The sequence below is a fragment of the Cibotium barometz genome, chromosome 36, assembly GCF_041138505.1.
Source record: "Cibotium barometz isolate CiBa-2024 chromosome 36, ASM4113850v1, whole genome shotgun sequence".
NCBI lineage: Eukaryota > Viridiplantae > Streptophyta > Polypodiopsida > Cyatheales > Cibotiaceae > Cibotium > Cibotium barometz.
In genome coordinates, this window is record NC_141081.1 from 28,745,418 (window position 1) to 28,772,038 (window position 26,621).

The following is a 26,621-nucleotide window of genomic DNA, read 5'->3' on the forward strand; positions in this document are numbered from 1 at the left end:
AAGAGGGGGAGCATAGACCTTAGAACAAAATGTTTGCTAAGGTTATAAAGATATCACTATGGTGATGTAATGAAGTATATAATGAAGCGATGTAAATGAATAGAAGCCATTGACTAGAAGCTAGATTCCCTAGAACTAGGCACCTACTACAATTGGGACTGGAGATTCCACAAAGTCTTCAATTAGCATTAAATGGGACTCAAATCAAGGGGGTCAATGCTATATGATTTAGGGTAATATTAGGCAAGTTATTCAGCTAGTCCATGTGCTTATGATGATGTACTTGATCCCATTTAAAGGCTACCCATGTGATGGAAATGTGTGTGTCGGATAAAATATCTTGCCTTTTTATTATCTTCTTATTTGTGTTACCAAAATGCTGAGTCTAATCTTTTCTATCAACCGTAATCAACTCCCAACCTAGATTTCAAATTGGTATCAGGTCAAACCATAATCCCTTTGCCATATATACACTCTAAGGTTGCTAAATTAGCAAAATCATAAAGTATTGATTTGAGTCTTGATTATCTCACTTATCCTATTTTTCCCTCTTTTCATCCATTCTGACAAATGAGCTCAAACCAAGTGGTTTGAAGACTTCGACAGGAAGTTTCAGCTTTACACAAGCCCATAACAGCAAGAAGACCATTATCTACTATAACTCACATCAGGCAATCAAAGAAAATTAAATCAACTTGGGAGTGGTTTTTTTCTAGCATGAAATGGAAATGAGCTCAACTTCTAGACCCAATTTCTAACTTTTCCACTTTCCAACCATAGAATCCAATTAAAGTCATTGCTTCCTCAGCGTACCTATGGCATTATTGGCAAACAACCAGAACGCTCACCACCTGCTCACTCAGGGGCCTTTTCAATAGTTCTTCCTAGCCCATAGTACCTAGGAGTTTAATCACATAAAAACCATATGGACTCTCAGTTGGAGATCAGCAAGATCAACCAACAAGATCCATGTAAAAAGAGCTGTGAACTCATCCATTGAAGACCAGCAAGGCCAATCAACCAGATCCATGCCCGTGTTCAGAAAATAGCTCTAACTCATTTTTCTTCCTCGTCGCACGCGTGGGTATCATAGGAGCCAACCTAGAGCCCCAAGCACCGTATGGTCAGCACCCTCTAGGTTCCTTCTTCGCAGGTCACCTAACGCTTCACTCATAGGCCGCTTCCTTTGTCCCTCATCCACCGTATCGGAAGCTCACCATCATTTTAATCAAACTGAGGCTAGTCACAAGACCTCGACCGATCTTGCCACGTGAGACGTCCTTCATTGACTCTCCATCATCTTTTCACTTAGGTCCTCACGACCTTATTTGACAAGATAGTCAAAATGCTTCCCCAACATTTTTGACATAAAACAATCTTTAAAAACATGTCTCATAGACAAGCTTCCATCTTTCCACATCATTCCATGTCATTTCTCATCATTCCACATTCTTCTACTTCAATTCACATCGCATCATTCCAATTCCATTTACATTGTCCTATATCCATTCACATCATTCCTACATCCACTTACATCCATTCAGATCATTCTTACATCCATTCACATCATTCTTACATCCATTCACATCATTCCTATATCCACTCACATCTATTCACATCATTCCTACATCCATTCACATCATCCTACATTCATTCACATCATTCCTACATCTATTCACATATTTCCTATATCCATTCACATCCATCCACATCATCCTACATCCATTCACATCATTCCTACATCCATTCACATCATTCCTACATTTATTCACATCCATTCACATCATTTCTATTTCTGATTAAGAATTATCCATGTTTTCTCGATGCATTCATATGAATGTTTTCACATTCCTTCTCAAATTTTTCAAAATAAAATATGCTCAATATTCTTATTTTTGAATAAAAGATTCATGGAATTTACATAATCAATTATACCCATATTTACTCTTTTAGTATAAACACTAATCCATTTATCTAAATAAAAAATATCCATAATTCTCATAAATTGAATGATTCTATATAATTTGTGCATAATCTTCTTTATTTTTTTGAATATTGAATAATGCTCAAAACTTCACTTTTAGAATAAAATTTATTTATGCATGTGCATATATATAGATAAATATAACAAAAATTCCTCCTTTCTCTATTTAAACAATTATGCAAAATACTATAAAATGAGTTTTCATAAATATAACAAAAATCATTCTTTTAGCATAAAAATGTCTATGCCTAGAATATGATGGGAATTCCTCTTTTTGCTTTATTAAATTTATGCATAAAAATAAGATTTATCTTTTTTCTGGAAAATTTTGCCATAGCTTTGCTGCAACTTCTGAGAAAATTTAATTTTAGAACTTTAAATGAATATTCATAATTGAAATATGATAAGAACTCCTCTTTTAAACTAAATTTTATTTATGTATACATAACTTATAATTATAATCATAATTACAAGCATAATTATAATTAAATCTCTTGATATTCTTAAATATCCATTTCTCATTTCCAAAAATGTTAGCATAACTCTCTTTCAACTTAAAATAAATTAATATGATTTTTCTTAATCATAAACAAGCTTAAAGAAATTATTTATCATTATTAACTATATTAAAATCATAAAAATATCTAATCTTTTTCTCTAGCTTGTTAAGCCTAGAGTTTTGTTTAAGATAATGGGTTTATCATTAAGAACCATCCTTCTAACAAGGATCTAACCATAAAGATGATTAATCTTTACAAAAAGAGAGATTTAAATATAAAAATACTAATTAAGCATAAAGATTAAAATTAAACCATTTAAACATTATGAATCATTGGAAAGCTTGATTTTAAGAAAAAACCATTTAATTGAAAGCTTCCCAAGCATTAGAGGGGTTGGGAAGGAGATAACCATTGAGAAGATAGAGAAACCATTGGATTAAGGCTTACCTTTATTTTTGGCTTGATTATTTAAAGAAAGAAGTGAAGCCCACAAAGAAAGCTTTGGCCACCAAGTTGGGGAGGGTAATCTCTAAGAGAGGATGGAGAATTGTGAAGCTCCAAAGCTTCCAAAAGTAGAGGCAAAATAGAGGGATAATAAAATTACACTAAAATAAAGATAATACTGGCAACTCAAAGATGAAAATACAAAGGAATGAGGGTCTATTCATAGGTGAGGGAGGCCACTAACCAAGTCCAACTGGGATCTAGAGGCTTGCAGCTTCAGTTTGATCCATTTTGGATAATTTCTGCGATTTGGCTCACTTTTTGATCCAGTTTGCAGGAGAGAGGAGGGATATAAATATCCCATTTTTTGAATTAAAAATGCAAGGCAATGATGAAAAAAAGGCACCTCCTTCATGAGCCCTTTCGTTCCTTACTGAGGTGTTGAAAATTGATTTTTTTACTAATAAACCCAGTACTTGGTCAACTCTTCATCTTATGTGAGCATTTACTCATTTTTGGGATATTTTCTTTTATTCTTTGTATTTTTGTCATCCCAACACTTGGATTAATCCTATTGGCCCTTTAGAACCTTATTTGGACCTTAATAAAAAATTTCTGAAAATGTGGACCCTTAGGCTAAGGTCTCCAATACATATAGTCAGTTAATTTCTAATGCACATTGGAAAATTCTTTTTGAACTTCTGTTTGAGGGGAATTCATTTTAGATTTTAGGAGAAACTTTGTATCCAAAAACATCTCAAATTTGTATTATCTCTCTTTATAACATTTTCATTCTCTAGACCAAGACAAGGGAAAACAATGTTTTCTTGTATTCTGAATTGGGGGATGATTATAGAAACTGAAAGGGAGGTTCTTACACCTTTATATCTCCAAAGCTAGAGGGAGGATTCTTACAGGAAGCATCCAAGAAGCTAGCCAACATTCTTTCATGATCAATTCTCCACCATAACAAACCTAAAATAAAAAAATTCATTTTCCTATAATGGGATCACAATGGTGTGGACTAGTAATCCAATTAATATCATAGCTTGCGGGCTATCCTAACACAGTTTGGAAATACATTGGGTGGATGCAAGGTGAGGGTACTCACCTTCGTCCACTCTCTCTAAAATTGGGACATCCACGCATCTTGGGTGGAGTACCTCTATCATGATATCACCATATCAATTAAAACACGACACGTGCCTCCCCAACCTAAAGCGACATATCTCAAACGAGATACCAACTAATGCCACGCTAGCAGGTCGGGGTTCCAGTCATCATCCATGTCACCAATATAGGTCACTGCCACCACACTACCTCGATCGAGATATTCATGCCACTCGGATCCACATCAATGCCATGGTGTATCCCCCTAGGCACATCGCTCAAATGTACATTCACCATATTTGACCAGCCCATCTCCACCATCCACATATCTCAAACGAGATATTTAAATAAAATCTCGACCATTGAAATACATCGTTTGAGGTATAGAGATGCAATCTCATCCGTCCACATATCTCGTTCGAGGTACAGAGATGAAATCGAGACCGTTTAAAAACCTCGAATGAGGTTTATCTACAAAATCTGATCTGTCCATTCGCGCACATTTGAAGATGTGATCCCAACCATTTATTAAATGAATCTCGACCGTCAAACATATCTCAATCGTGGTAATGACTTAAAATCTAAGCCGTCTATGTACCTCAAACGAGAAACTGAATTCAAATCTCAACCGTCGCCAACTCTAAAATTAAGTGCGTATCTTCGTTGTTTGTCTCACTAACCCTTAAATCCAGAGCATACATCTTGCAAACCCTAAAGTGCATGATGTCACCGAACCTCGTTCCACATGCCAAAAAAATCTCTTGACAATCCGAGCATCACGTTTGGGATACGATGATGCTGCACTCCCATACAAATGTTGGGAGCACCACTCGACTACGTGGCCCGCATCTCTGAACTGCTCAGCATCCTGCCCGCCGCCGCAGCTCATGACGCCTCAAGGCACGTTTCACACACGCGCCCGCACCATAATGCTCGTCCCTTGACCATTCTCAAAGAATGACCAAATCACTGGGATACTAGACTGCACATGCCACCTATAAATCCATGAAACAAAGTCTTAGCTATTGTTTTCTTTAAGATGTTCTAGTGACTTTAGTTTAATTGCGAATATAAGAGAACCATAAGTCTGGGATACTAGACTGCACATGCCACCTATAAATCACTGAAACAAAGTCTTAGTTATTGTTTTCTTTAAGATGTTCTAGTGAATTTAGTTTAATTGCGAATATAAGAGAACCATAAGTACTACCCGTAGAGCCAATAGAATTGTCGATGACTTGAACTATGCGCCATAACCATCCGACCAAACCCATCGCTGGCCACGTATGATCCCACAATCTCGTAAAAAAATGTCATGGAGACGAAAACAGTGTTGCACAAAATGTGCATCATGTGAACGATCATCATCCACTGAAATGTGGACCATAATAGCAACCTGGTGAGGTAAGCAATAGAGACGATTAGGACAAAAAAAATCAAATAAGTAATATAGCGCAAACAAAAAAAAATGAAATATAACCATTACCTGCTCTGAGAAGTAATACTCAGATTGTATCTCTTGAAAAGGTGTGAAGGTGTAGTTCTCTACAAAATCAATCACAGAGACGACCACACCAATAGGAAACTCTACCAGGCATGCTCGGAATTGACGATCCTCCTTGGCACAATGACTGTGCCATATATAGGGATAGATCTGCTCGCTAAATGTGGCTATGAAGTGACAACGTGGTGTATGTTTGTCCACGAGCTGCAACTTCCTGGACTGTCCACCACTCTGGAGCTGGTGTGTCACATACTCATAACGTTGCCATGGCACTATCTCTTGGTCACTTGCATCAAGATCTACCATCTGTAGATGTGCAAGTGAACCACATGATGTGCAATTTCTCTCCACACAAGGGATCCTATGGAACTGGGCATCCTCCGTGCGTGCACACAAGAGAGTGGATGAAATCACGAGGACTACGAGGCAACTCTCTATGTCCACTAAGAGAACGGAACACATCATAAAAAAGTTTGAACTCAACATGGTAGCAACAACATGTGTCGCTGACGTGAGTACCTCACAAACCAAGCCTTACACCCCTCAAATGACCTTTGCCCAATTTTAAGCTCTAGATACGATGCCACAAACTAAGAATATAACTCTGTTTGGGTCATTTCAAGAAAGCAAGCACCGTGCTCAATTAACACTCCTCTTGTCACTCTCTTATGCAAAGCTTTCTTGAAAATGGTGAGGCACCACAATTCTCCTCCCAAAAACTTTCTATCAAGGCTCTAGTGGTTTCATCTAGTAGGCGATCATGCCTAGCTACACGACCACTACTCGCCCACAAAGCACCAACCTCATTGGCATCTAAACTTTGTCATCTAATAGACCCAACTCTAAGTGCATGTGGTGCTATGGAAAGGATGCAAGATGTGGCACTCACCTTACCCTTCATTTGGGAGCTACTTATGGCTGTCACAATCGCCCGTCGAGCAGCCAAAGCGCCCGCAGAGTTCCTCTTCTTGTTAACTATATAGGAATGACGAACACTTTGTAGCACCGCCATGCTAGCTCTCCTCTCTCTTCGTCCAATGTTGGAAAGCGCCCTGTAGTTGGCCATGTTGGGCAGATCGATCAAAGCATCAAGCACGCATGCCTATGATGAAGGCATGAGGTCTTTGAAATAGGAATGGAAGATTGCATGGGCACGATGATGTGCCGCTGACTTTGATAGTTCTTTCCTATCCACACAATGGGCGCCCACCAAAGGAGGGGGGTGGGTTCATGTTGTGGAAGAGAAGGGGGCTCAGGAAGGGCGGGTTCATGTGGATTATCTAAACTAAGGGGTAGTGGGGGGGAAAAGGGCGGAGGGAGAGGAAGTGGAAGAGGAGGAGCAAGGCTTGGATCATTGCCAAGGGAAGGTGCTGCTCGTTGACGTGCTCTCTACTCTCTCTTTCTCTCAAGAGCTACCCTTTTCCTCTCCTCCTCTTGAACTTGGTGGATAGGGGGGAGTCTAGTCCTATCACGTTTCTGACTCCTACGACTTTGAGAACCCATTCTCAAGGAAGCTAAGAGAGTAAAAATTATGAAGGCTCAATGACGAGATATTACTAGAGATAAGTGTGGGATAGTACTAGAGATGTGTGATTATATAGGAAAAATAGGTTATCCACTTCAAATCTCATTGGATTTCCTATCTAAGATTGATTGGATAATTAGGATAAACATAAAGATAATTAAAGATAAACTATTTTCCACTTAAAAATCAATATTATTAATAATATTTATTAACAAGTCTAAATATATAAATATATCTCTTATATATAAATATATCTCTTATTTTATAATTATAAAATTATATTTTTTTATAATGTATTTTTTTAAATTTAATTCAAAAGTGTATTCTACACAAAATATTTTGAAGAAATATTAAATTTAAAATTTTATTTTTTTAAATTGAATAACATAAACTTTAAAAATAATATTATTGATCTAATTCCAAAATATAATCCTTTAAAATTAGTATTTTTAAATTCTTTTATTTAATAAGTTATATATATTTTATTATTTAAAATTTTATATTCTATTTCTCTAAATTACTAAATTAACTTTTTCAAGAATATATTTTTGAAAAAAATGGGGAGGTGGGAAGGAGGTGCCATGTGTCACATGCATGCATAACATGTGGCATTCTCTTGACATGTGGCACTATTATGGCTTATGTGACAATTCCATGATGTGGCGGGTGTGTTTGTATGCTCTTGTTTAGCTAAGATCTCTGCAAAATATTTATTAACAAACAAGAAAAGAAAAATGTCACCAAGTGCGAGGTGGCATGCAAAGGTGGCAAGAAGATGTCACATCATTCTTACATCCATTCAAATCATTCTTACATCCACTCACATCATTCCTACATCCACTCACATCCATTCACATTCTTCCTACATCCACTCACATCCATTCACATTCTTCCTACATCCATTCACATTATCCTATATCCATTAATCATTCCTATATCCATTCACATCCATCCACATCATCCTACATCCATTCACATCATTCCTACATCTATTCACATCCATTCACATCATCCTACATCCATTCATATCATTCCTACATCTATTCATATCTATTCACATCATTCTTATTTTTTATTAAGAATTATCCATGTTTTCTTGTCGATGCATTCATATGAGTATTTTCACATTCCTTCTCAAATTTCTCAAAATAAAATATGCTCAATATTCTTCTTTTTGAATAAAAGACTCATGGAATTTACAAAATCAATTATACCCATATTTACTCTTTTAGTATAAACACTAATCCATTCATCTAAATGAATCATTTCCATAATTCTCATAAATTGAATGATTCTATAAAATTTATGCATAATCTTTTTTATTTTTCTGACTATTGAATAATGCTCAAAACTCCACTTTTATGCATAATCTTCTTTATTTTTCTGATTATTGAATAATGCTCAAAACTCCACTTTTAGCATAAAATTTATTTATGCATGTACATATATATAGATAAATATAACAAAAACTCCTCTTTTCTCTATTTAAATATTTATGGATAAATACTATAAAGGTATTTTTCATTAATATAACAAAAATCATTCTTTTAGCATAAAAATATCTATGCCTAGAATATGATGGGAATTCCTCTTTTTGCTTATTAAATTTATGCATAAAAATAAGATTTATCTTTTTTCTGGAAAATTTTGCCAGAGCTTCACTGCAACTTCTGAGAATGTTTAATTTTCTAACTTTAAAAGAATATTCATAATTGAAATACGATAAGAACTCCTCTTTTAAACTAAAATTTATTAATGTATACATAACATAATTATAATCATAATTATAATTACATCTTTTGATTATTCTTAAATATCCATTCTTCATTTCCAAAAAATTTAGCATAATCATCTTCAACCTAAAATAAATTATTATGATTTTATTAATCATAAACAAGCTTACAAAAATTAATCATCATTTTTAACTATATTAAAATCATAAAAATATCTAATCTTTTTCTCTAGCTTGTCAAGCCTAGAGTTTTGTTTAAGATAATGGGTTTATCATTAAGAACCATCCTTCTAACAAGGATCTAACCATAAAGATGATTAATCTTTCCAAAAAGAGAGATTTAAATATAAAAATACTAATTAAGCATAAAGATTAGAAATAAACCATTTAAACATTATGAATCATTAGAAAGCTTGATTTCAAGAAAAAACCATTTAATTGAAAGCCTCCCAAGCATTAGAGGGGTTGGGAAGGAGATAACCATTAAGAAGATAGAAAAACCATTGGATTAAGGCTTACCTTTGATTTTGGCTTGATTCTTTAAAGAAAGAAGTGAAGCCCACAAAGAAAGCTTTGGCCACCAAGTTGGGGAGGGTAATCTCCAAGAGAGGATGGAGAATTGTGAAACTCCAAAGCTTCCAAAAGTAGAGGCAAAATAGAGGGATAATAGAATTACACTAAAATAATGATAATACTGGCATGTAATACGCAAAGATGAAAATACAAAGGAATGAGGGTCTATTTATAGGTGAGGAAGGCTTCAGTTTGACCTTTTTTAGATAATTTGTGGACCAGTTTGGCTCACTTTTTGATCCAGTTTACGGAGGGAGGAGAGATATAAAGATCTCATTTTTTGAATTAAAAATGCAAGGCAATGATGAAAAAAAGGCGCCTCCTTCATGAGCCCTTTCCTTCCTTACTCAGGTGTCAAAAATTGATTTATTTTACTAATAAACCTTAATTTTTAAGTAATAAACCAGTACTTGGTCAACTCTTCATCTTATGTGAGCATTTACTCATTTTTGGGGTATTTTATTTTATTCTTTGTATTTTTGTTATCCCAACCCTTGGATTAATCCTATTGGTCCTTTAGAACCTTATTTGGACCTTAATAAAAGTTTCTGAAAATGTGGACCCTTAGGCTAAGATCTCCAATACATATATTCAGTTACTTTCTAATACATATTAGAAAAGTATTTTTTGAACTTCTGTTTCAGGGGAATTCATCTTAGATTTTAGGAAAAATTTTGTATCCAAAAATATCTCAAATTTGTATTATCTCTCTCTATAACATTTTCTCTCTCTAGCCCAAAACAAGGGAAAACAATCTTTTCTTGTACTCTGAATTGGGGGATGATTACAGAAACTAAAGGGAAGGTACTTACACCTTTATATCTTTAAAGCTCGAGGGAGGAACCTTACAGGAAGCATCCAAGAAGCTAGCCAACATTCATTCATGATCAATTCTCCACCATAACAAACCTAAAATAAAAAATTTCATTTTCCTATAATGGGATCACAATGGTGTGGACTAGTAATCCAATTAATATCATAGCTTGCGGGCTATCCTAACACATAGTTTGGAAATACATCCTTCAATTATCTATACCCCTCCTTCAATTTCCATTATCACTTGAACAAAGGCGAAAAGTGAAGGCTAGAGATTGGCCTCTATCTTTCGTCAACTTTTATGCCAATACGAGAAAACACATAACAATTCACTTGTTTGTGAAAGGAGTGTTTTTACAAGGTTGTAAAATTTTTTTCCCCATTTCCAAGTTCTTAAAGTTTTTAGAATCACCTTGGAATTGATAAAGATGAAATGTGTTGTCACTCCAACTGTTGGCATCCCACATTTAGAAGCTCAAAGGGAAAGGTTGAATGAAAGGAGGAAACTAGATCCACACTTCAACATGACCATCTTTGTCGAGAGAACCATCTTTCTAATGAATTCAAATCCTAATTTATGCCATTTTGCTTCATTTATCTTATAGTATTTGTATAAAAATAAGAAGATATGCAACTTTGACTTGCATGAGATAGAAACGTTAATCAAACTCACTTTTTCTTTGTAGGATGATGAAATGCTAAAGGGAATGGCTTTTTTTTTTCTTTTGCTTCACTTTTATACAGTAAACAACTAGATTTTCCTCCCCATGCTAGATACCCACCACAACATGCTAAAGTTCTTCTTTTATTATTTTATTGATAGAGTAGCCCTTATCTTCTTTTATTCTTTCATGGATAGAGCAGCCCTCGCCTTTGAGGAGTCTTATGACAAGATGGTCACCTACAGCTTTTGCATAATAAGTGAAGGGGTTTCTTTTGGTGCATACAATTGGTTTATACACTAGCTTCCTTTAAAGGGCAGTCGAATGGTGCATACAATTGGTTTATATACAAGCTTCCTTTAAAGGGTAGTCGAATGGGGTTTAGGTAAAATGGAGTGTTAAACCTTAGGATGTTCATCATACCTATTCATATCCGTTATTAAGTATACGAATCATTAGTATAATCCTTGATCACAACGATACAATGTTCAAGCATCACAAATGACTGATGAGAATGTCCTAACACCTCTCAAGAAATAATTAATAGCTACCACATAGGTAAGAAAATACCAAGGAATCCCAAACAACCATCTTTAGCCACCAACAATGCCTAATGCGACTAATACTAAATGATACTATCAGCTCAAAGGAATATATGCACCACAAAGCTTAGATTGCCAAAGAAACGCACCTGTTAAGAGAAGATCAACAAATCTTATACTTGTGTTAATAGAGAGGAAGAACCTTTGATGCAGCTTGTGTTATAGACAATGAAATATTGAGAGTTATTTCAACAAATGACTAAAACACCACCTCTCCATCAAAGATATCTACTTCCAAATCATTATTATACGCATGGGAGTTACATCCAAGGGATAACTATCACAACTTGGAGATGATGATAACTCAAATTTTCGTGGCACGGCTAAGAGGCAAGTACAAAAATAACCTATAGAGTACCATCTCATCCATATGCAAGCCTTGTGTACACTTAAAATGTACTAATTAGTACGCGACAAATAAAAGAGCCATCATATTGTGCTACACAAAACTAAACTAAGACAAATGTGTATGGTGGTATACAAAACTAAACTAAGACAAATGTGTACTAAAGGGAAACATGTTGACTCGCAGGTGGTATATCCTTGGGCTTACATTTTTTGTGGTTGCTATACCAAGAGATACATTGTGCAAATAAAAAGAGAGGGAGGAGTCACAACAAGGAGAATCATGTGTATACTACCATGAAGACCAAGGAGATCCATGTGTACCATGCCTACACAATTGGGTACCCAAGGAAACTTTGAGCTTTCAGGAAATAATAAATATCTACTACCACATAGGTAAGAAGATGCAAAAAAAAAAGCCCAAACAAAACAACCTCTAGCGAAGATGGACTACTGAGACTCGTACCAAACAATGGTATGAGGTCATTAAGGAGTGTACATTGAATGGATTGGCAAGGAAAAACACCCACTAAGAGAAGATCAACTACGCTCACTTTGGGAACAATCCAAGTGCACCTTCTAGGTTTTGCTATGACATAAGAAGAGTTACTTAAATTTGACGTCGTCTACATCAAAGATAGATCGCTACTTCCAAGATCAGCATCATATTATTGATGGAAGTTAGGTCCATTGCATATTTATGACAACTTTGGAGATAGCGACGACGACAACTCCTCAAAATTTTGTGGCATGGCAAGTATAATAGCCTTTAATGTACCACTTCATCCATATAACCCATCCTCTCACTATCTCTCTCTCCTCATTCATATATGCTTTAAACATCAGCAAAACAAATGATCATACATGTCCGTGATGTTGAACAAGCTAAGCTAGATAGACATTATCGACAAAGGCTTCCAATCCTTTAAAAAGAGAAGTTGTCATACATTCCTTTATTTTTTTTTAAAAAAAACTTTTACAAGAACGGTCCCTCTACTACACATCCCCTGTAATATAAACACACATGACGACCATCACTCGACCACATACATAGCCACACAGAGAGAGAGAGAGAGAGAGAGAGTCTTTGAACGATTTCTCTCAGCCGGAGATCTGGACACTTCTGACGGCAGACTTGGGCTCCGGCGGGGGCACTTTGGGGACGGTGACGGTGAGCACGCCGTTCTCCATGGCCGCCTTCACCTCCTCCCCCTTGGCGTTGTCGGGGAGGCGGAACCGTCGAAGGAAGCTGCCCTGCGCCCGCTCTACGCGGTGCCACCTGTCCGAGGAGGCCGTCTCCTCCTTCTTGCGCTCGCCGCTGATCTGCAGCACGCGCCCGTCTTCCACCTGCACCTTCACGTCCTCCTTGGCCAGACCTGCAGAGCACACACACGGGGGCACACGACTTTGCTCATGCGAATATTCGAGCAGTCAATTCCGATAAAAGAGACGGAGGAGGAAGGGGGAAAGGGGCGGGGGGGGCGATATTCTTACCAGGCAGGTTGGCCTTGAAGATGTGGGAATCCGAGGTCTCCTTCCAGTCCACCTGCGTATTAGCCACCGCAGCCACGTCCCGGGCGAAGCTGGGGTGCTCCGGGAAGCTGGCGAATCGAAGAGAAAGACGGGAAGGCGAGCGAATCGAAGAGCAGGGAGTCGAAGGGATCTTCGCCTGATCTGCTGCGGCCGAACAAAGAGAGGGCCATTTCTTCCTTCTACTGTACTGGTAACTGCTGTGAGGGCAGAGGAAGGCAGCAGAGAGAGAGAGAGAGAGAGAGAGAGAGACCGGAGAAAGAGACCAATCTCTTGATGGGCTTGGTTGAGAGCAACTTGGATTGTCCTTTTTGTTAAGAATGAGAAGGATGCTAAGATATCCTAAATCTTCTAGGTAATACATGGGACTTGTAGGACGTAATCCGGGATATTTGTTGGTGATCTTACTACAAAGGGTCAGCTGGATTGAGATGTGTCTTTGCTGTGTAATCCAAGAGGACAGCTCCCACAAAGATCCTAACCATGCCATCCCTCTTATAGCTCCACTTGTCCACATAGAGAGAACCACTCTAGTCTAGAGAAGATGCAGCTAAGATGATCTTGCTCTGCTAAGGGTTAGCTGGATTGAGATATGTCGATGCCTAATCCAAGAGGGTAGCTCCCACAAAGATGCTAACCAAGAGGGTTAGCTGGATTGAGATATGTCTATGCCTAATCCAAGAGGATAGCTCCCACAAAGATGCTAACCATGCCATCCCTATTATAGCTCCACACGTCCACTTAGAGAGAACCACTCTAGTCTAGAGAAGATGAGGCTAAGATCAAAGCAAGAGAAAACAACGCCATGGAAAAGGCATGAAACTTTGGAAGGTGCCAATTGCCTTAGCCTTTAATAAGCTCCTTCAAGACATGCAATCAGGGATGAAAAAGATTGGAGGAGGAGAGAGAGCTTGAGCTCTTGCAAGCACACACATGCTCACACAACAATGGATGGAAGGCTGAAATCTTCTTCTTCTTCTTCTTGTTTTCAAAAGAGTTCTATAAAAGATAAGTGAAAACCAACATAAGTACTAGAGTACTATATACAAGCGGTCCATAATGTGAACATGCTAAATAGGTGAGCTCGCAGGATAAGTATGCTATAACTCGATTGGACTAGGTAGGTGGAGTCCAGCTATAGAATTAATGCCAAAGATCCCATCATCTCAACTACCAAATGCGCTAGTAGTATAAAGGTGAAACAATCTACTAGGTACATTATGGGTGACAACTCGTGTTGAGCTTGACAATCTCAACACTCCCCCAAGATGGCGATGCTCCATCGTGTCAGGATAAAAGCGTGATACAGTGTACATAATATTTGACCAAAATAGTACAAACGTTCAAGAGTACTAATATCCTATGTGAGAATCTTTCTTTAATAATTTTCTTTCATAAAACATTACATTCAACGTAGCCAAATCTAAAAGGTACTCTAGCCTGACATGCGGAAAAAGCAAAGTACTCACAAGTACATAAATAGTACCATTTTTTTCTTTATGAAAAGAAGTAAAGACCATATTAGGGAGTTTTGAGAAAACCCAATTCCCATTTTGCAAGATCAAAAAATGGGTAGCACCGTGAAGCCTTTTAAGATTTTGTCAAAACCCCCTCATGTGACATATCATTGGAAATGTTACATTCCCGTAACGCCGCTACGGGCATTACCACAAGAGGGGACGGCCTCTGGCTCACCACCCAGCCATAGAGGAAGAATGAGGATTGCCCCTCATCCCCCAGGCTATATAGTGTGTGGCCTGCCGTCCACACTAGCCTGGCCGCCCATGACTCCGCATGGGCATCCTCTCCCACTGAACCCCGGATATGGCCATCCGGTCTGCCGTCGGTCACAGGCATTACAGCCTACGTGACATTACCCCCCCCTTAAGAAGAGTTTTCGTCCTCGAAAACAAACTAGGGAAACCTTTTGGAAATTGCACTACGGCGTTCCCAGGTTGCCACTTCCTCATCCCTATCTATCCATTTAACAAGTACCTCCTGGTACACTCTATGTCGGGTTTGTCTGTCTCGATACCCAAGAATCCTTTCTGGTTCATGTGGTATCTTTGGTGGAGTGATCAATTCCACCAAAATATCTAGAGAAACTACGTTCTCTAACCCGTGAACTTTTTTATTCAGTTTACTAACATGGAAGACAGGATGAACTTGAGAACTCTCCGGTAACTCAAGTTTGTAGGCTACGTCCCCAATTTCTTAAGGACCTTGAAAGGACCGAAATATCTAGGAGAAAGTTTATCACACTTTCCCGTTTTCATGGTTGCTGACTGCGCAGGAATCTTTAAAAATACAAAGTCACCTTCTGCAAAGGTCACTTGTCTGCGTCCTTTATCGGCAAATGTTTTAGCGCGATCCTGGCGCTACGAATGCTCTCGCGTGCAGCTTTGAGCATATCATTCATATCTTCAAGGGAATCCTTGACAGATTGAATCTTCTCCTTTTCTAGGCCTACAGCCATCGAAGATCTCAGCTGGAATCCATACATTAACATGAATGGTGTAAATCCAGTCGCGCTGAGTGTTTGGAGTTGTTATAGGCAAACTCCAATAAGGGCAAGTACTCTTCCCAAATAGATTGCTTCTTACTGACATAAGAACGCAACATATCCTCGAGTATTTGGTTAACCCTTTCTGTTTGACCATCAGACTCCGGATGATCTACTGTACTCATACTCAGAGTAGTATCCAACTTTTTGAAGATTTCCCTCCAAAAATGACTGTTGAACTTTCTATCTCTATCTGACACTATATCTGCGGGCAGGCCATATAGCTTGTAGAGATGTTCAATAAAGAGTTTTGCCAACTCTAGCGTTTTTACAGTTTTCTTCGTGGTAATAAACTTTGCCAGTTTAGTTGTCCACTACTACCCACATTGAGTCATTCCCTCGACTCGTCTTGGGTAAACCGGTAATGAAATCCATGGAAATGCTTTCCCATTTCCCTTGAGGAATCTCCAATGGATGGAGTAGTCCTCCAACTTAAGACGTTCATGTTTATTGACCTGGCACTTACTGCATTTCAGCACGTAAGTCTGGATGTCCTTAAACAAACTAGGCTTATAAAACTATCTTTTTACTAGTGCATAGGTTTTCTGAATCCCAGGATGACCCGCACTTGGACTATCAAAACTATACCCCGAAGACTCGGCTAGCCTCTCCGGACTAACTCTCGCCTCGCTACCGTCGCACCTACGGCCAAGTCTCTCCCGACTAGCATTACGTGCCGGCGAGGAAGGTGGGCGCGGCTGTGACAAAGTGCATACGCATACAGCACGCCAGACCTCTGTAAAGACAGGATCATGCTCACACAAGCCATGATTTGGTATTTCAACCAAAACCCCAAGGCAAATTTCATGTGTTGATTTTGCATCATGTCATTAGCACAGAAGCTAATGTACTGGAGAGCACTCTAGTATCGCAAGTTCTTAGACTATGTTACTAGATATTTGTAGACTATGCTACCATGTTGCTTCACCAACTTGTTAAAACTTCTCCTTGGAAAGCTCTACGGCCATAAGAGAAATAAACTAGAGTCAATCTAATCATGCATCACAAGGATTAGTTCCAAAGCTGAGAGATACTTTCTCTCTTAGAGTAACATCTTTGCACAAGCATATGCTCTAGAATCTTGTTGAGTTTCTAACTACCATCAATCTACGGATGGTTAAACTCCACTCTAACTCAGAGTAAATGTAACTTTTGAAAATTTCCTTTCAAATATAACAATCAAACTTCCTATCTCTTATGCCATACTATTTTTGCGGAGGCAGATCATATAGTATGTGGAGATGTTTGATAAAGATTCTTGCACCACTACGGGTGTCTGGAATTACATCCATTCACTTACAACTCTTTGTTGCTATTACCAGACATATCCCTTTAAGTATTGTCTGGACTCACACAACTATTCGAGTTTATGTGATATTTGAGGATATCCCTCCTTTCCCTCAAGAAAGGTTTTTGTCCTCAAAAACTGTACTCTCAAGCGGACTACGCGCTAGTGTCATAGGTCCAAGAACAAATCTAGACCGTGTTAAATATATTTTTATTCTTGAGTCCTTCCAAGAAACTTTTAAACATCTTGCAACGAAGATGTGGTATAGTGTCTATGCACATATGGTGGTAGTATTGATAAACTGCTTTGCAACAGGTCAGTGGTTACACACTTGTAACAAAGTGCTTTATTGTTGCATATTATTACCCTTCATAGGCGGTTACACACTTATGAATCATTTGGATGGGTTGTACCATCTATCAAAAAATTTCAAACTACTAATAACCACATTATCAATCCACAGATAATGACTGAGCTTGCTGCGAAGCCATAGGTTGCTAGATAATTGATGGTAATTACACAAGCCCAATGTCTCATTACATCATACATTCAATATAAATGCAAACATCACAGTACTTCGTGATGATGAACTTAGGAATTTCATCCTATCCCTGTTTGGTGTTGGTATGAAGTATAACTATGAGAACATTATTTGCTGCCTCCTCATCATAGCGGCAAAGCTACCTACCCATCACAGGTGGCAATCTCTACTAAGCTATAACCAATGACTAGCAAATAAACGAGTACTCTTGTAAGAACTTCATAACCATATCTCACACCCAACTCATAATCACTACGGATTAAATGCCAGGGCTTGCAAAATTGAATGTTATTAGGTAGAGGGGATCATCAAACTACGGATGACCTCGACAACTCACTAGGACTAGTGATGTGTAACTTTTAAGTTACTCCACTTTCTTGCTTATTCCATACCATCGAACAAATCGGTCCCTCGATTTGAGCAACGTCAACATATTTATGAGTACCTCGATACTCATGGATTGTGGTTCGGTAATTTAAAATGTTGATCTAGAGTATCTTTCACTCGAGGATCTTAATGTTATTAGCAGTTATGTATTAGTAGTGAGTAACTACGTACCCAGTATCATCACACTAGTAGCTCCATACTAGTCTGTGAGTAACTCCGTACCCATGGCGTACCTCCCCCGAGTGGGAGTACCATATACAACCATCTATAACAAGATGATTAAGTCACTTGCTGCTAAAAAGTGACTACACAAATTGACCCCTCCGTTTTGCACATTGCAGTACAATTTCTGGTATTACAACACGAAATTTTGGATGTCCTTATCATAGAGGTCAACTTAAAAACTAGTGCATAGGTCTTGTGGAGTCTCGGCTGACCTAACCACACCACTGGTGACTTCCTACAAAAAATGTGGCGCCGAAGTCACCACCTATGTACTTTAACTCCGTAAAGTACATGGTCTTCATCTATCATCTATGGAAAGTTATAAAACATTCCTGCGAGATGGATTTTTATCACCCTAAAATTATTGTGCACCATTTTAGTGTGAAGAGCTTTTTCCTGGGTACCATGGTTCACCCCAAGCTCATCTTTTGCTAAATTCTCCGATTTAACAAAAGATATGTCTGCCTCCGAACACTCCAGTTCAGCCCCAGACTTTGAGTTTACTTCTTAACACTCCGGTTAAGTCAAAACTCACCAGATACAGTAGGATTTACCACTAAGCTCTACGGCTTAGCCTTCTATCCTAACTCCGCCCAAGTTTATGTACACTTCATATGTCGAATCCGATACTAACAACAACCAGGCTCATCTGGAGTGAGATACTACTCACTATTGCCATGTAAAACCTTATTAAATCCTAGAAATGCTCCACTCATTTCCCAGGGGTCATACGACTTATAGGGTTTACACGCACATGAACTTGTAAGCAAAATAGCCTGTCATGCAATATTACAATTGCTTATGTAGGAAAGTAATATATTTCCCAAATTCATATGGTAGCAACTAAAATGTGCTCACAATCGCACACTTATGTTGAACATAGGCAAGACTACACTTGCAAAATGCTATAGGGCGTCCCCCATGCATGAAACTGTCCAACCAAACTAGTCTTACTGCTAACCTCTAGATTTAGATCACTCCGGAACTAAATCACTCTATTAGCACTAGTACACCATCATGGTCTTGCTACCTAGAGCTTCTCCGAACTCTGTAACTGGGTTTTATCCCCACTTATGGCTATATTTGGTAATTTTCAAAGTTCAAATTTTATTTTGCACACTTTATCACTACAGACAAGTGTACATACAGACTTGCCAAAGAGTCAAGTTACATGCACAAGCCTTGGTGTCCCATTCCACCAAGACTACAATCGATTCCGTGAGAATTTGATGTCCCATACCATCAAATTACCATTAAACCAATTGATGTGACATATAAAAAGGCTCTTTCCTCCCTCGAAAGATCACCACAAACTCTCGAGCAGTGGGATGTCGACGCATGGCAATAAAATGAAGAGAAAACCATGCTAGTAAGTTTAAGAACAGTTCTCTTCGTCGATCAACATCTATAAGGGCATTGAGCATTACATCTCAAGACTATACCCCTTCAGATTTACCTTTGATTTGTACAAATCAATACTAAATCTGCTATTATTATCTAGGCGTACGCTAATCCTTCATATTAGTACTTCTAGATAAACCATTCAGTTGAGCACTGCTAGCAGCACTGCTAGCTCCTTTATCCCAAGTAATACACACCATAGGGATTACTTTTACCAGGCAATCACGTGACTAAATCAAACTAGTCACCACTCTCTAGGCCCAAGTAGTGACACTATTTTGTTACTTTTAACAAGGGCCAGCTTGCCTCTACGGGCCAAGGCCTTTTGTTGCTACAAATAGTAAGCAACTTGTTTAGACACGAGGCATAACCACATCAAGACTACGCTTGTACATGGTTCTCATTTGCCAAAGTTTATCACAATTTTCTAGCATCTGTTAAAAGATTGTGAAGGGTTATGAGCACTACGGCTCAATTAGGCTTACCTTGATTTCTCGTGATAAGCACTTCGTCTAATTTGGGCACAACTGACGCCATTGCTAGTCCTCTTAGCCCAAGTAAAACACACCGCAGTTTTAGATTTACACTATAGCCAAACTACGTGACTTTGATGGTCAACACTAAGTCTATGCTCAGCTTAAATTTAGTTTCTGAACCAAATGTGTAATCACCACATGTGCTACTTTCGAGGCGTTACGGCCATAGACGTGTTCACTAGGCACAACGGCCATAGAACGGCTTTCTCTCGAAGGACTTGGCACTACAGCCGTGGGATTTGTCTCTCTCTTAGCACGCGACGCTACGGCCGTGTGCGGTGGGTCTCTTTCGTGGAAAACGGACACTACGGCCACACGGCGCGACGGCCGTGTTGGGTTTGTTTCGTGGGGTGTGCCGTTGTTTTGTGTTTTTTTTTAAAAAAAATAAAATAAAATAAAATAACAGGCCGGACCGGCCCTCGCCGCTTCGGGCATGGCCGCTCGCCCGTGGGGAGTGTCCACACGATTCTGGCTGGCCGCCCGTTGCCAGGTGTGCGCTGGGCATGCCTATATGTGGTATCAAGGGCTGGCCGCCTATATTTTCATTATTCATAAAAATGAATAATTAAAAATATATTTAAAAAATAAATGGTTTTTTTTAAACCCCTTTTTTTTCTTTTTTTCTTTTTTTTTCTTTTTTCTTTCTGCTGTCGCTGGTGGTCGTTAATGGCCGCCTGGCCGCCCGCTCTGCTGGCCGCCCGCCGCTGGGCGCCTAAGGCTGGCCTGGCCGGCTGGCCGGCCGCCTGAGCTGGCCGCCTAGCTAGCCGCTGGGCTGGCCTGGCTGCAGCGCCGGGTAAGGCTTGGCCATTTGGGCTGGACTGGTGGCGAAGGCAAACCGGAGGCCAGGCGCGCAGGCTTGCGCATCTACCTGCAGAGCTTTCTAGACCTCCAATTCAAGGTTCCCTTCTCTGCTCGACGAGCCACAGTCTTGACGGTGCAAAAGGAGTCTGCTGCGCCTAGTTGGCCTGGCCGCCCACTGGGCTGGCCGGCCCAGGCTTCTCTTCGCCCCCCCTTCAAACGAGACAGCAAGTCGCCATAGGCTCGCCGTGGGTGTATTTGCTTCACACACAGCAGGCTCCGTGGGTTCTACGCCTCACCAGTCGCTACCTGGGTTCTACGCCCCCACCCGCTCAACGTGGTCACTGGTGGGCTGCTCTTCGCTGACAATGGGGCTGGTTTCGCCCCCCACCCCCACACACGGTGTGGTCTGCGCCCCCCCCACCTCTACACAGTCGAGAGAATGGCGACGTCCTTTTGTAACAAATCAACGCAGAAAGGAAAAAAAAAACGAGATTCACTTACCTCCAATTCGCTTGCTCCAATTCGCTTGCTGTGTGTGATGGGGGGAGAGAGAGAGAGAGAGAGTTCTTCCCTTGCATTCTTCCATGGCTGCCTCCCTCCACACCCTCCATTCGAGATAAGGGTAAGGAGACGAATGGTCGAAAACCATCGAGTGGGCTCTGGTCCCCCGGTCATGCGCGGGCTCTGACAATCCCATCGAACCACGCTCTGATACCAGTGTTACATTCCCGTAACGCCGCTACGGGCATTACCACAAGAGGGGACGGCCTCTGGCTCACCACCCAGCCATAGAGGAAGAATGAGGATTGCCCCTCATCCCCCAGGCTATATAGTGTGTGGCCTGCCGTCCACACTAGCCTCGCCGCCCATGATTCCGATGGGCGTCCTCTCCCACTGAACCCCGGATATGGCCATCCGGTCTGCCGTCGGTCACAGGCATTACAGCCTACGTGACAGGAAAGCTCTGGAAGAGTAGGTTCGAAATCCACCTTCTCTGACAACTTTTGAATTTGTATGATCAAGATACACCAAAATGTAGATTGAAAAGAAAATTCCTAAAGTACTTTTTTTTTAGACACCCTTTCATGCTTTCACCCACCATCAGCTAATAAATGCTCTAGTCGTGTATAGGGTGAGCAATCACCTAGGCACGTCATGAGTGTCAGCAGCTCGTGTTGATCTTGACATCTCAAAACTCCCCCTTGAGCTAAACTACACATTAGGGGAAATTCGAGCTCCAAATGGACCCTTTTAGAGCCCATTAAAATAGAGTGCTTGGATTCTAGATCCATGTAGCATGGATCTTTTTTGTCATAGTGGTCCCCACAATTTCGAGCTCAAAAAAGATGAATAAAATATATTGGCATAAAACTAAAAAATAGAAGAATATTAGGCGTGAATACCACCTACCAAAACGTATGTCAAAAGGAATATCAAGAAAACAGGCCATACTGATTGAAAGCTAGTCTAATTGAAGACTTTCTCCATAGTTTGAACTTAGTTCTCTTCATTTTCGAACTCTCTTACAACGTCACTTATTTCTGTCATATCTGCTTCATATCTGCTTCATCTTTCCTCCTTTTCTCTCACAACGTCACTTATTTCTGTCATATCTGCTTCATCTTTCCTCCTTTTCTCTCACAACGTCACTTATTTCAGTCATATCTGCTTCATCTTTCCTCCTTTTCTCTCAGCCTCTTTTTTTTCCATCTTAATAGTCTCATAAACTTTGTTAAGCTATGTTTTCTAATCATGATTTCTTCGTGATTTTATTTTGTTTGTTATGTTCGTTAATCTTCCTAACCATGATGTCATTTGTGAAGACTTACAGGATTATTTTTCAACTTGACTACAAGTGCAAGATTCACAACATTTCTTTAAAGTGTTGTTTTCATTATTTAGATTGTTGAGCTAAATGAAATGATAATAATGTTCTTTTTTCCCTTTGTAGATGAGCTTTTTGTAGATGAGCTCTAGGAGAAAACATAGTTGTAACATTGAAAGTGTGGAGCTTTTCAACAGGAAGGATGTTGATGGGGCAGCTACATCCCTCAGCGGTTTAGGAAGTCAGATTAGATCACGATGAGACCCAAGACTCAAGGAGCATTCAAAGTAAAATCAAAAGGCAATGGTGATCCTAACAAGCATTGGAAAGGTAGGATCGTGGAGTTCTGTAGGCAGACACATGGTGCAATCGAGGTCGTTGTACATCATGTTTATATGCACATGGACATAATGCTACATCACCACGATGAAAGTACAAGATCTAAGACAAATAGTAAGATTCAATAAGTAGTCTTTGTGTCGCTCAATTTTTTCCTTGCTCAAAAAGTTTTGCTTGGGGATATCTTTGACAATTATTGGCCTATCATGAGGAATTACAATTATTACTTTATAGATCATCTCTTAGATGTCTTAGATGAGATGCTTTCCCTCCTAGAGCAAGACCTTGGAGATTATGTTTCCACATCCATGTAGCAAGTATGGACTTCCATGAGAGGAAGTGGCATGTCGATACCCCCCTCTCCTCATTTAAGGTGTTGCTTTCTATGGCCTCTTACTTCAAGAGGGCATAAATTTACCCCTCTTTTTGTGAGATTCAAGAGAGTGGCATTGGTTGAACCCTAAAGTTCCATATGCCGGCCATGTTGTACCCTTTATTACTTATTCTATTAAACTAGGTAGATAGATCCTTATACAGAAAAATTTGTTGTAGCACACTCAAGAACCTTAACAGTTGAAGTTAGATAGATACTTATGCAGATGCATTTGTTGTAGCACACTTAAGCACCTTAGCAGTTGAAGTTAGTTTTTAGTAATACAGTGAATTTATGAGAGGTAATGGCTATGGTAACCTCATGAATTATGGTGTACATGATAGAAAATGACATTCTTGTTCTATATGCCTAAAACTTCATTTCACAATAACTCATGTTGGCTAGGGAGTGATGATATGGCACACATGGGCTTAAATTTTATAGATCTACGAGAGAGTGCTAGCTCTCTTCCTATAAGATTTCTAGCATTACATTTAGGTCAAATTCCATCCTTGGAGAGTAAGTTATTGCCTCTTATTAATAGAGCATTGAGCTTAGAGCCTATCTAGCATGGCAATGGAGGACAACCTAGCTCTTACCAATATGGTCAATGTTGCCCTTTGAAAAAATCCCTACCATGACACAAACTAAGGCAAGCTAAGAAATAAATTTTGATGTTGATGGATTTATTTGATGTTACAAATGTGTACATGTAAATAAATCACCCTCTAGGCTTTTTGTAGAGTTGTGTGTAGAGTCATTTACTTGTTTTGGGACCAATCCAAAATAGTAATGAGTATCCTATGGCGGCACAATCACAAATTGAGAAGCCCTAAAATAAAAGCACCTAATAAAATGTCATTTTTCATTCAGATATTCAAAATATAAAGACATTCTTGATATAACATCTCTCAATCGCATTATTAAATTAGATATATTATATAAGCAGGTTGCTTAGAAATAAACTCACTTGATCTTGGACCTTTTCTTGATATCATTATGAAACTAGCTCTTGGGATTGGTGTCATCATTCGTACATTTATTCACATCCATTCACATCATTTCTATTTCTGATTAAGAATTATCCATGTTTTCTCGATGCATTCATATGAATGTTTTCACATTCCTTCTCAAATTTCTCAAAATAAAATATGCTCAATATTCTTATTTTTGAATAAAATATTCATGGAATTTACAAAATCAATTATACCCATATTTACTCTTTTAGTATAAACACTAATCCATTTATCTAAATGAAAAATTTTCATAATTCTCATAAATTGAATGATTCTATATAATTTGTGCATAATCTTCTTTATTTTTTTGAATATTGAATAATGCTCAAAACTTCACTTTTAGAATAAAATTTATTTATGCATGTACATATATATAGATAAATATAACAAAAATTCCTCCTTTCTCTATTTAAACAATTTTGCAAAATACTATAAAATGATTTTTCATAAATATAACAAAAATCATTCTTTTAGCATAAAAATGTCTATGCCTAGAATATGATGGGAATTCCTCTTTTTGCTTTATTAAATTTATGCATAAAAATAAGATTTATCTTCTTTCTGGAAAATTTTGCCATAGCTTTGCTGCAACTTCTAAGAAAGTTTAATTTTAGAACTTTAAATGAATATTCATAATTGAAATATGATAAGAACTCCTCTTTTAACTAAAATTTATTTATGTATACATAACTTATAATTATAATCATAATTACAAGCATAATTATAATTAAATCTCTTGATTATTCTTAAATATCCATTTCTCATTTCCAAAAATGTTAGCATAACCCTCTTTCAACTTAAAATAAATTAATATGATTTTTATTAATCGTAAATAAGATTAAAGAAATTATTTATCATTATTAACTATATTAAAATCATAAAAATATCTAATCTTTTTCTCTAGCTTGTCAAGCCTAGAGTTTTGTTTAAGATAATGGATTTATCATTAAGAACCATCCTTCTAACAAGGATCTAACCATAAAGATGATTAATCTTTACAAAAAGAGAGATTTAAATATAAAAATACTAATTAAGCATAAAGATTAAAATTAAACCATTTAAACATTATGAATCATTGGAAAGCTTGATTTTAAGAAAAAACCATTTAATTGAAAGCTTCCCAAGCATTAGAGGGGTTGCGAAGGAGATAACCATTGAGAAGATAGAGAAACCATTGGATTAAGGCTTACCTTTGATTTTGGCTTGATTATTTAAAGAAAGAAGTGAAGCCCACAAAGAAAGCTTTGGCCACCAAGTTGGGGAGGATAATCTCTAAGAGAGGATGGAGAATTGTGAAGCTCCAAAGCTTCCAAAAGTAGAAGCAAAATAGAGGGATAATAAAATTACACTAAAATGAAGATAATACTGGCAACTCAAAGATGAAAATACAAAGGAATGAGGGTCTATTCATAGGTGAGGGAGGCCACTAACCAAGTCCAACTGGGATCTAGAGGCTTGCAGCTTCAGTTTGATCCATTTTGGATAATTTCTGTGATTTGGCTCACTTTTTGATCCAGTTTGCAGGAGGAGAGAGGAGAGATATAAATATCTCATTTTTTGAATTAAAAATGCAAGGCAATGATGAAAAAAAGGCACCTCCTTCATGAGCCCTTTCCTTCCTTACTGAGGTGTTGAAAATTGATTTTTTTACTAATAAACCCAGTACTTGGTCAACTCTTCATCTTATGTGAGCATTTACTCATTTTTGGGATATTTTATTTTATTCTTTGTATTTTTGTCATCCCAACACTTGGATTAATCCTATTGGCCCTTTAGAACCTTATTTGGACCTTAATAAAAAATTTTTGAAAATGTGGACCCTTAGGCTAAGGTCTCCAATACATATAGTCAGTTAATTTCTAATGCACATTGGAAAATTCTTTTTGAAGTTTTGTTTGAGGGGAATTCATCTTAGATTTTAGGAGAAACTTTGTATCCAAAAACATCTCAAATTTGTATTATCTCTCTTTATAACCTTTTTATTCTCTAGACCAAGACA

General features: G+C 38.3%; 1 pseudogene across 1 annotated transcript; it reads right to left on the reverse strand.

Moving 5' to 3' along the window:
- Window positions 1–12,788: 12,788 nt before the first annotated feature.
- Window positions 12,789–13,566, reverse strand: LOC147617739 (18.1 kDa class I heat shock protein-like; annotated as a pseudogene). Its single transcript, XR_015262210.1, has 2 exons — window positions 13,292–13,566; window positions 12,789–13,173 (listed from the first exon to the last, which is right to left on the reverse strand). The product of XR_015262210.1 is annotated as an 18.1 kDa class I heat shock protein-like (transcript).
- Window positions 13,567–26,621: the final 13,055 nt, after the last annotated feature.